This window comes from Mytilus trossulus, chromosome 4 (assembly GCF_036588685.1).
Source record: "Mytilus trossulus isolate FHL-02 chromosome 4, PNRI_Mtr1.1.1.hap1, whole genome shotgun sequence".
Lineage (NCBI taxonomy): Eukaryota > Metazoa > Mollusca > Bivalvia > Mytilida > Mytilidae > Mytilus > Mytilus trossulus.
Window position 1 is genome coordinate 63,671,572 of NC_086376.1, and position 13,387 is coordinate 63,684,958.

Below are 13,387 nucleotides of genomic sequence, written 5' to 3' on the forward strand. Positions count from 1 at the left end.
TGATAACCATAAGACGTGGTTCTGTACTTATGCATCCCGTCATTGTGCTGTTTGTATTATCTTTCAGAGTTTCTTTGTTCGGGGGATTTTTTGTGTGTGTTTCTTTGATACACAATGCCACAGCTCTTTTGTGTTTATTAGAATAAATATGTAGGACTCAAATCTATGGCGGGTTCCAAATCTATGGCAGATTCCTAATCTATGGCAAATGTGACGTTACAAACGCCAAACAACTCAAATCTATGGCAGATTTTTGTTTTCTCCAAATCTATGGCAGATCTAGGGGAAAGAGTAACATATAACGTCACAATTGAATAACGCCATATTTCATCTTCGCCGCCACTAACGATGGCGGAACCCATAGATTTGAACACCATTTAAGATGAAGGTATTTCACTGACAACAATTTGTGGGTGGTTTAAATGAAGATGTGACCTATTATCCCGAAGATGGACAAAATGTCTTATACTGGCCGTATCCTGCGATGAATTATGGTACCGCTATTTTCAGTACCGAATATTTTAGAAAAAAGGAGTTTTGGGGCCCTTTATAGCTTGCTGTTCGGTATGAGCTAAGGCTCCGTGTTGAAGGCCGTACCTTGACCTATAATGGTTTACTTTTATAAATTGTACCTTGGATGGAGAGTTGGCACTCATACCACATCATATATCTATCTCGTAGTATTTTACTGTCTATGGCTGGCAAAGTTTATAAAGTGAAATATAAATTTACCGGATACAAATTTGATTTTAATCGTCATCAAATAAAAAAGATGTTTTAATGATATCACTGAAATAAAATATTATTTGAAATTCAAACTGTTATCTTTATTTGTTACTCTTTTAATATGTTGGGTTTTTTTTTTTATAAAAAGCGGCCTTCTTGCATTTTTAAGGTCTTATTCGTTGGTTTAATGAATTGGTTAAACAAGCTAGGTACCATGCACAGATTAATAAATTTGAGAATGGAAATGGGGAATGTGTCAAAGAGACAACAACCCGACCAAATAAAAAAACAACAGCAGAAGGTCACCAACAGGTCTTAAATGTAGCGAGAAATACACGCACCCGGAAGCGTCCTTCAGCTGGCCCTTAAACAAATATATACAAGTTCAGTGATGATGAACGCCATACTAATTTCCAAATTGTACACAAGAAACTAAAATTAAAATAATACAAGACTAACAAAGGCCAGAGGCTCCTGACTTGGGACATGCGCAAAAATGCGGCGGGGTTAAACATGTTTGTGATATAGATTAGACCGTTGGTTTTCCCGTTTGAATGGTTTTACACTAGTTATTTTGGGGCCCTTTATAGCTTGTTGTTCGGTGTGAGCCAAGGCTCCGTGTTGAAGGCCGTGCTTTAACCTATAATGGTTTAATTTTTGAATTGTTGTTTGGATGGAGAGTTGTCTCATTGGCACTCACACCACATCTTCCTATATCTATTGTGAGATCTCAACCCTCCCCCTATACCTCTAACCAATGTAGAAAAGTAAATGTTTAATTTTCACAGAGCACATCATTTTAATCTTGAAGTCTGTATATGAATTTATCATTTATGATTTTTTTTTGGTTGACCATTATAGAATGTATATATCACAAATGTGTGTAGACATGCTCCCGTTGTTGTATATTTCCACTTGCTTAAGACAAGTTATTGGTAAAAAAACGTACTGTTTTCCATTTGCACAAGACTTGCCATACATTTGGAAACAACTTAAATCCGCCATAAATTAGGAAATCACAAAACTTGCCATAGATTGGGGATGGCATGACGTTACATTTACCATAGATTAGGAATCTGCCATAGATTTGGATCCCACCATAGATTTGAGTCCTACAAATATACAATAAGCATATACACAACGACAAGAAGAAGAGGTTGACTTGTAATTTACATTCTGCAGAGGATATGCCTAAAGAACTATATAGACTAAATGATTTTCGTACTTTGAACGACAATTGTTTTTATACTTCTACGTGTGTGACGTTTACATTCAGACGTTAAGCTCGCGATTCTGCGACACGGTCAATGTTAACCTAACCATTCGTTAAATTGTTTCAATCGTTTATGGGGAGATTTAACATACATGAAAAAAAATTAAAAAAATAAATAAATAAATGAGGTTGTTAAGTTTAATGTATGCCTTTCTGTGCTTCTTTGTTAAATAAATGGTTGTTTTTATTGTGGTGAAAATTCTTGTGGAACTTGTACATCCTGTAATTATATTATTGTTTATGATATTCTTGTATTATTTCATATCTGCTAATGTGCTTTGTCTGTGTGCCTTTTGTTGTTAATTCGATACATATAGCGTGGTTCTTTACTTATACATCCCGTGATTGTGCTATTATAAATCATGTGTGTATGCTTATCTTTCATTTTTGCTATGTGCTTTGTCTATATGCCTATTTATGTTTCTTTGTTACGTATATCACGTGGCTCTGTACTTACACATCCCTTCATTGTGTTACTAGTATTCAATAATTGGACTATGGTAAATTTGTGTATTCTTTGTCTTCAATTTTTGCTAATATGATTGGTATATATGTGACACTATAATACAATAAATGTATCTCTTATCTCTTAATCTATATGCTATATTGTGCTTCTTTGTTACATATTTGTTTGTTTTTTAGTTACCAAGATTATAAGACAATGTGACTACTGTATCCCTATCCGACATATTTACCTATTATGTCTAATTGTTAGGTTCATTCATTGTTATTGTTGTCTATATAATGTAATTTGATGCGACTGTCATACAATCGAGAGGTTTAGCTAGCTATAAAAACAGGTTAAATCAACCATTTTCTATACAAGAAAATGCAAGAACCAATTCAGAAACATGACAGTTGTTATCCATTCGTTTGATGTGTTTGAGCTTTTGATTTTGAAAACTGATAAGGTACTTGGCGTTTTGAATTTGTGTAACAAGTTTTTGTAAATAGTATTTTTTTTATGAAATTTTGATACAAAATGATTGTTTACTGTATATTTATCTGATTAAAAAAAAATCATCGGTGATTAATTCATAAATATCGATTCGAAAAGTTTTCAATCATAATACAGCCAAAAGTCATTTAAAAAAGAGGAGTCCATGAATTAGTTTCCAAGCTCATAATTAAAATCATTCAATAAATGCCTCTTTTCCCAATATGTTATAATAAACCGAAATAAATAACGTTCGACGCAATTATCTCCACTGTAAATGTATTGTATGCCCTTTGATGTCATAACCAAAATTCAAAATCTGCTTGAAGAAATAAAAACCTAAAATATGCACCTAACTTTAACTAAAACATTTTAATAAACATGTTTAAATTCATAGTGATAAATATTTTGTACATAAAGGTTAAATCTTTTGTTAGGACTATTGAGATTTATGAAATCTATAAGAAAAAATGTAGTCCCCGTTTACGGTTTCGGATAACCTGCCTCTTTTTTTAAAACATGTCAAATATCATGTTTATCTCGCTTAACTGGTCTTTGTACGGTTTGTTAAAATATGGTTACAGCCATGACATTGATAAAGAAATCAAATGAAATTATTTGATATGCAACACTTTAATCAAGTACTATACATAGTGATAGGCTAGTTAGCACTACCGGTCAATATTATCTCGTGACAGCAGTTTTTACCTTAACACGCATGCATTACAATGAAACAGACCTTTACAAAGAAAACTTCAACCCTTTAAATTACTTCGTGAATACAAGCTCACCTCGGGTGGTAGAGGTTAAACCGAAGAAAGTTTATTTTTGCGCTTTCCTCCAAGAAAGTTGCAATTATTGATAGGCGATGAGCAAAGCCTTGGCTGAAATGACAAATTATGAAAAAGAATATTTATGCGTGGAATGAAAGTCGTTTTGTCTATTCTTTTACCCTTTAAGGCCATGTCAAACTTTTTATCAGAAACATGCGATAACTTTTCACAGATAATTACTGAATAGTGTGTTTGATGTTACTTTATATGTGCTAGCTCTTCAACTTCGTGTGTGAGTTTCACTTCCAACTAAATTGAAATCCTATATAGTTTGACGAGTAGTTAAAGTCATATGAAACGAGTGAGTGGTGAAAAATAATGTTTGTCTTATTCTTGAACCAATGCACATATATAAATCATAAACTTATTCCTCTGTGCACGATTTTTTCATTATTTTCGCAAATATATCATATAATCGTCATTTTTTTCTTCTCTCTGTTTGTTATGATTTAACAAATATGGCTGCTCATTAATGCCGCGTTTTAAAGCCGAGTTTTACCGATTGTCACCTTGTAGTAAACAAATCACAAAAAGCATGGGTATTGAGCACGTGTTTAACATGTATAATCAGAAATTTGTTTAATTCAATGACAGTTCCATGCGTATTGTGGTCACCGGATTTTCACGAGGAGGGTAACGCTAGGGTCACTATGCATACGGAAAATGTGTCGGCGAATTGCTTCCAGGAAGCAAGCAATTAAAAATAAGTAAACTTCTCCTAAATGTTAACATATTAAAGAATTTTCCTCAGGAAAAATGTATATGTACATAAGTTGTACAATGAAAACTATCAATTTAGTTATAAAAAGTATATGCATATTTTTTTTTAATTTGAGGTTTCTTATGACTTTAAATGTTTTCTTCTACTGATGATCAGCACCTTTGAATCTACTATACAGAAACATATCTGTCGAACTATGATTCAATTGCTAAATTGGTCTTTGAAAACAATTTTCGTAAAGATAAGCAAATCAGAAATTTGATGATACAATGGTGGCAATGTTTAAAGACGAATCGGCACCAATTTAAAAATACCCGAAATATTAATAAGTATGAAGCAGCTCTGCCAGGTGTAATTTTACTATGTTCTGATACTAAGGAAAAGTCAAATGGGACAAGTCATCAAAATGAGGATGCATTCGAATGGATTGAAAAGCTCATGATAGGTTTCAGTCAGGTCGTCAAAAAAAGGACAGATACAATGGCAGTAAAACAAAAATAGTGGTGACTGGTAACTCATAGTCAAAAGAAAAAGACAGCAAACAAACATAGCATTAAAATACAGGATGTAGAGAACAAAAAAGCTCGATTGAACAGGAATTCCTCCAAAGAAATGATAGAATAATTCCCTAAAAAGTATAAGTTCGGCCATTCGTTTGATGTATTTGAGCTTTTGATTTTGTATTTTATTAGGGACTTTCTATTTTGAAATTTGCTCAGAGTTAAGTATTTTTATGATTTTACATTTTCTTTTCAGCGAATGGGTTTAAAGTTTAGCATTTGTTCTTTGCTATTATGTGATACTAGTAGTGGGCTAAATGTGTCTAATTACTACATTCAAAATTATAACATCAAAAATACCAAACTCTAAGGTAAATTAAGAAAACGACCATAAATCCGATCAAGACCAAACATTTGACTATATCAATAAACCATCATTGGAGCACATGGAAACAACTGTCAAATTCCTGTCTTTGTAAGAAAAATTCTTTTAGTTAATTAGAAGCCATTGCCTGTCTGTGAGTCTGACTGTCCCTCTGGTATCTTTCGTCCCTCTTTTAGAAAATTTATTATCCTCACCTATGGATGAATAATACTATCGTTATTTCTATATGACATCATTTCAACCTTCTATAAAATCATAATCTTATCTTTAGCAACAGAATCTAGTTTACATCGTTTCAAGTTTAACTTAATCTTGTAACAGTATTGCATATCATTTTTGATGTGCATTCAATTTCCAATTAATAATATTGTGTTGTACTATAAAGCAGATCGTATTGGTCACGTTTATGCATTTTTCTTAATACACGTGCTGTGTTCATGCATGTCTGAAGCATTTTTGTCTTAATATTCCACTATTTCACTGTATGAGCGTACGAATTCCACTGTTTGAAATGAAGGGTAATTAAAATAAGTTCAATTAAAACATCCAGCGCAAAATGAATGACAGAAAATGAAAATAAATGTGATGAAACAATGGTGGCAATGCTTGAAGATGAATCGGCACCAAATTGAAAACACGTCAAACATCAAAGGTATGAAGCAGCTCTGTCAGGTCTGATTTTACTATGTTCAGTTACTTAGAGAAAGTCAAATGGGAAAAGTTATCAGAATGAGAATACATGCCAATGGATTTAATAGCTCATGATTGGCCTCAGTCATGTCTTCCAAAAAAAGGGCCAGATACAATGGCAGTAAAACAAAAATAGTGGTGGTAACGCACAAAAACAAATATAAAAGACAGCAAACAAAAATAGCATTAAAAATCCACGATGAAGAGAACAAAAAAAAACCTCAATTGAACAGGAATTCCTCCTAAAATTGATAGAATAATTCGTTGAGGTTTCCAAATTTCCTTTAGATTGACCTTTCAAGTACACAAGACATATAAGGCAATCAACTTAGGAGTTTTGTGATTTAATTGAAGGGTACAATATATTTTTTGTTTTATTGATGAACAACCGCAGTGTTTATATTTACAATATCAATTCTGAAACACATTGAAACATTTTTTTGGAATTATTCCGAAGGGCATGCAGATTTTTATAGATTCGTCGAAAAATAATGATAGTTATGGATACCAAGCTCCGTTGGACCATGGTCATGTTACCTTATGATTTCAATTCTAAAACAGACCAATAATGTACTAGTATCACACATAATGTACTAGTATCACACATAATGTACTAGTATCACACATAATGCACAAGCATTAAACATGACGGTTTTCAAGGTTTTTATCATGAAAAGTGGTGAAGTTAGAAAATTTAGTAATATCACCTATTGAAGAATAATAATACCGTTATCCCTATATGACATCATTTCAACCTACTGCCATATTGTATATTTACAGATGAATAACGGGTTAAACGTTTATAGTAGATCAAGATAAAACTGATGTAATATATACCTAATAATCGTGTCTTCAGCAACATCATCTTGTTTACATCGTTTCAAATTTTAATTAATCTTGTTTACAGTATTGCATATTACGAGGCATAGGCTTAGTAACTAGAAACAACTGAAACATGATTACTTCATATCATTTATGATGTGCATTCAATTTCCAATTAATAATATTGTGTGGTACTTTATAGCAGATCGTATTGTTCACGTTTATGCATTTTTCTAAATACACGTGCCGCGTTAATGGATGTCTAATGCATTATTGTCTTATTATTCCACTATTTCACTGCATGAGCTATGCAAATCTTTACTGTTTAAAATGTAGGTTAATTAAATAAGTTCAATTAAAACATCAAGCGCAAAATGAATTACAGAAAATGACATTTGCAATCGAGTGAGAAACATTTATTACGACATAAGTTAACTCATCATAGATACCAGGACTAAATTTAGTATATACGCCAGACGCGCGTTTCATCTACAAAAGACTCATCAGTGACGCTAGAATCCAAAAATGTTAAAAAGCAACCTAAATATGGTCTATTTCATAAAATTCCTATTTGTTCTTCATATTTGAAGAATGATAAGCATTATTGAATCATATCTTTATCTTTTAGAAAAAACTAGTATGAGCAAAACATGTTGTAGAAGAGCCATCTTAGATTTAACTTGATCCTTATCAATAAAACTATAAAAACCAAATCGATCTTATATCAGTCCTAGAGTAAGATAAATCCCTATTTTTTTAACCAAACTACCTAAGGTTAAATAAGTTTACATCAAGGTTAGACCAGTTCTACTCAAAGTCAAGATAAATGTACCTTGACAATCAAAATGTAGAAAAACTGTGACCTTTAAGATGTAAGATGATACGATCAGTCCTTAAAAGGCATAACAAAAGAAGCAAATCCAGTTTTAAAAAAAATATTCACTGAACCTTAAATAAAAAAAAATCAATCATTGAAAAAAAATATTTGAGTTGTAAAGTTTTGTAATGTTTTGATAGTATAAAGATGTATATGAGTTTATCAAAGGGTATAATGACAAATAAAGGTTTGGATAACCTGCCACCTGAATTATAGACCCGTCATATGTCATTTTCCCCCGCACTTAAAAGCGTATTTTAGAAGGGTTGATAAAACATGATAGTGTAGGTCATGACAATAATAAAAAGACCCATAGAAACCATCTTTAATGGGAAAATGTTATAAATTAAAATACATCTCTGCAAGGTTCTATTCATTTAAATTGTGCTCAAGAAGAAGTTTGAATAAGAAAAAAAAAATCGGATGACAGGTGACAAAGGAAGAAAAACTATCACCATGTGCATGTGAAAGGTCGACTTAAAAAGGGGTAAATGAAATAAAGACACTTATACAACATTAACCAAGGAAAGACTTAAAATATCACGACCGAACCCAAGAACAATTTCACGTGATGTTAAAAATGTTACAAAAAAAACAAAACAGTAGGAAAACGTCTGATAACTACCACAAAACTTATTAATTTGATTGTCGGTGTATAATGGCGTTCACATAATGACAAAGAATCCTTATATGTATGAAACGATTTAAACAAACTGATTTAGAGGTTTACTTCTGTAAGTTACCATTTTGTGAAAATGATACAAATGTTTAAAAATTAATTTACTCTCTATAAATTTGTCAAAGAAAAATAATGGTAATAAGTGGCAAAGGCTTCTTTTATTTCAGAAATCATTCCAATCAGTTATTATTGCGATTTCTGCTTGATAGATAAATACACGAGAATAATAATTGCCATTACAGGAAGGAAAATCTGCATACAAAAATATGAAGATAAGTTCTAATATTTACAATACTCACGTATGTACCCAATCGAATTATACCCAATAATAAAAACCTTAAAATATTTTCTGAATTTAAAGTTGACGATAATTCAACGACCCCTGCTGATATATGTTTAATCTTTAGATAAGTAATTATATGAATTACGTGTTTTACGTATATAAAGATCATAAAATCGTGACACACCACAACAAAACTTTGAATCTTAAGCAAGTTGAAAATCTGAATAACGTGTCAGACTAAGAGTAGAATGCGCAATAGTTAATCTGATTATGTTTGATAATCTAAGATAAGTAAGAAAAGCGAATGAATTCACGTTTTGGTCGTTAATCCATTGAAATGGTAAATTTAGGTTGTAATACATGTAAATTATGAAATGCTTAATATGGATCTATATAAGATATCATGTTATGAATACTTATGATGATACAACAAAAGTAAACTACGCTTCAATTTTAAAACTTACATAGTCACACTGCTGGTGTGCTCCCTCGTTAATTCATGTGTGTGAACATTCAATATGAAAATAAAGAGATGGTGTATGATCGGAGATAAGACAACTATACACCAAATTTCAAACTTAGTGAGTGTAGGCAATTTAAAGTAGCTTTACTGCCGTCAACAATGAGAAACCATTTTATGGTTCAATCTGCTATAAAATGTTCCCACATGAAACAAATCAACTGCGACAATTAAAGGATAAAATGTATAACGAAAAACAAAAATGACAGACATGAACCAACGACAAATTCTAAAATACTGGATCCGTTCACATAGAATGCTGTTGGGTTACACATATATGAAATCGCCAACCTTTCACACACAGACATGTTGTATTAGTCATTTTTGTAATAGAGATGATATTAAAATTCAGTCCTCCTTAATATTACAAAACCCTGCATGAGGTTTAGTTGCATAAGGAAGGTTGACCTAGACGAAGACATGGTAAAATGTATCTTAAAATCCTGTCATAAATAAACTCATCAAAGATACCAGGACTAAATTGAGTATATACGACAGACGCGCGTTCCGTCTAAAACATACTCATCAGTGACACTCGAATCCAAAAAAGTTAAAAAGCAACCATATATATGGTCTTTTTCATAAAATTCCTATTTGTGCCTCAAATTTGAAGAATGATAAGCATTATTGAATTATATCTTTATCTTTTAGAAAAAGCAAGTATGAGCAAAACATGTTGTAGAAGAGCCATCTTGGATTTAACATGATCCTTATCAATAAAAAACCATAAAAACCAAATCGATCTTATATCAGTCCTAGGGTAAAATAAATCCCTATTTTTTTAACCAAACTACCTAAGGTTAAATAAGTTTACATCAAGGTTAGACCAGTTCTACTCAAAGTCAAGATAAACGTACCTTGACAATATCAAAATGTAGAAAAACTGTGACCTTTAAGATGTAAGATGATACGATCAGTCCTTAAAAGGCATAACAAAAGAAGCAAATCCAGTTTTAAAAAAAATATTCACTGAACCTTAAATAAAATAAAATCAATCATTGAAAAAAAATATTTGAGTTGTAAAGTTTTGTAATGTTTTGATAGTATAAAGATGTATATGAGTGTAAAAAAGGGTATAATCACCAATAAAGGTTTGGATAACCTGCCACCTGAATTATAGATCCGTCATATGTCATTTTCCCCCGCACTTAAAAGCGTATTTTAGAAGGGTTGATAAAACATGATAGTGTAGGTCATGACAATAATAAAAAGACCCATAGAAACCATCTTTAATGGAAAAATGTTATAAATTAAAATACATCTCTGCAAGGTTCTGTTCATTTAAATTGTGCTCAAGAAGAAGTTTGAATAAGAAAAAAACAAAACGGATGACAGGTGACAAAGGATGAAAAACTATCATCATGTGCATGTGAAAGGTCGACTTAAAAAGGGGTAAATGAAATAAAGACACTTATACAACATTAACCAAGGAAAGACTTAAAATATCACGACCGAACCCAAGAACAATATCACGTGATGTTAAAAATGCTACCAAATAAAACAGTAGGAAAACGTCTGATAACTACCACAAAATTTATTAATTTGATTGTCGGTGTATAATGGCGTTCACATAATGACAAAGAATCCTTATATGTATGAAACGGTCTAAACAAACTGATTTAGAGGTTTACTTCTGTAAGTTACCATTTTGAGAAATGATCCAAATGTTTTAAAATACTCTCTATAAATTTGTCAAAGAAAAATAATGGTAATAAGTGGCAAAGGCTTCTGTTATTTCAGAAATCATTCCAATCAGTTATTATTGCGATTTCTGCTTGATAGATAAATACACGAGAATAATAATTGCCATTACAGGAAGGAAAATCTGCATACAAAAATATAAAAATAGTTCTAATATTTACAATACTCACGTATGTAACCAATCGAATAATACACAATAATAAAAACCTTAAAATATTTTCTGAATTTAAAGTTGACGACAATTCAACGAGCCCTACTAATATATGTTTAATCTTCAGATAAGTAATTATATGAATAACGTGTTTTACGTATATAAAAGATCATAAAATCGTGTCAGACCACAACAGAACTTTGAATCTTAAGCAAGTTGAAAGTGTGGATAATGTGCCAGATTAAGGAATCTGAGAGTAAAATGCGTAATAGTAAATCTGATTATATATGTTTGATAATCTAAGATAAGTAAGAAAAGCGAAAAAAAAAATCACGTTTTGGTCGTTAATCCATTGAAATGGTAAATTTAGGTTGTAATACATGTAAATTATGAAATACTTAATATGGATCTATATAAGATATCATGTTATGAATACTTGTGATGATACAACAAAAGTAAACTACGCTTCAATTATAAAGCTTACATAGCCACACTGTTTGTGTGCTCTCTGATTAATAAAGGCAACAGTAGTATACCGCTGTTCAAAACTCGTAAATCTATGGACAAAAAACAAAATTGGGGTAACAAACTAAAACTGAGGGCAACGCATTGAATATAAGAGTAGAACAACGACACAACATTAAAATGTAACACACACAGAAACGGACTAAGCATTAGACAATAACAAATATTAATTCATTTGTGTGAACATTCAATATAAAAATAAAGACAGGGTGTATGATTGGAGATAAGACAACTATAAACCAAATTTCAAATTTAGTGAGTGTAAGCAATTATAAGTAGCCGTTCTGCCGCCAACAATGAGAAACCATTGAATAGTTCAATCTGCTATAAACTGTCCCTACTTGAAACGAATCAACTGCGACAATAAAAGGATAAAATTTTATAACGAAAAACAAAAATGACAGACATGAACCAACGACAAATTCGAAAATACTGGCTTCGTTCACATAGAATGCTGTTGGGTTACACATATATGAAATCGCTAACCTTCCACACACAGACATGTTGTATTAGTAATTTTTGTAATAGAGATGATATTAAAATTCAGTCCTGCTTAATGTTACAAAACCCTGCATGAGGTTTAGTTGCATAAGGCAGGTTAACCTAGACGAAGACATGGTAAAATGTATCTTAAAATCCTGTCATAAATAAACTCATCAAAGATACCAGGACTAAATTTAGTATATACGCCAGACGCGCTTTTCGTCTACAAAAGCCTCATCGGTGACGCTCGAATCCCAAAAAATTAATAATGCCAAATAAGTACGAAGTTGAAGAGCATTGAGAACCAAAATTCCTAAAAGTTTTGCCAAATACGGTTTTGTTAGGGCTATAAAGTTATATTAGCTCTTTAATAAACACAAGATGTATAAACACCATCAACAATTTCGGATAACATGCCTTCTTGGTTACAAACGCGTCAAAAGTCATGTTTCCCCACCACTTCAAGTAGCTGTGTGGACCGTAAAACAAATATTTTTATGTGCAAGTCAGCGCAGTGATAGAGAGACAAGCGAGAATTATCTGAAATGCACCGCTTTTAATCGGGGCATCTAGCATTCTTGTTGGTCAGTCTTTGGTTTTCTTTGATTTGTTTTGTGTACTTATCTTTTTAGTTTTTAGCCACAATGTTGTTATTTTATTATCAACTTAGAAGTTTGGGTTCCTTTGGTGTCTTTCGTCTCCCTCTTATCAAGTACAATACGGTAAATAAAAATGCCATATAGGACTTCCAGTTAATATTTTTCGGTAAAAAAATTAATATTTTACCTTAATATATTGCTAAATTCAGTAGTTTACTAAACTATTTTAGCTCTAATGTGGAAGCAAGTTTTCCTCGAGCTGTAGAGGTACGATTATCTTAATATCATCATCTTACTTTCCTCCAAGCACGTGGCAAATACTGCAGACGGTTCAACCTGGTCCTTTAAGAATAACCTATCCGCTTACGATGACATGTCTTTCTGACCATTATTTAAACTGTTAACACCGAACAATTTTTTCAAAAAGTTGTTTTAGATAATTGCTGCAAACGTTGTTTTCACTCTACTGCATCCGTTTGCTGTCCAAATTGTAATCAATGTCATTTCTCGTCTCATACGTTATAGATAAAGGCAAGTATTTAAAAAAGCTATATAAAACGTAACCAGTTATTTCGGAATAGAAAGTTGATGTTCCAGTTATGTCAAAGAACATCGGGTCCTTAAAGGCTTTTTAGATAAAAAGGTCACTCTTAAATCTAGCTGATAGACATCCCGTATCCAC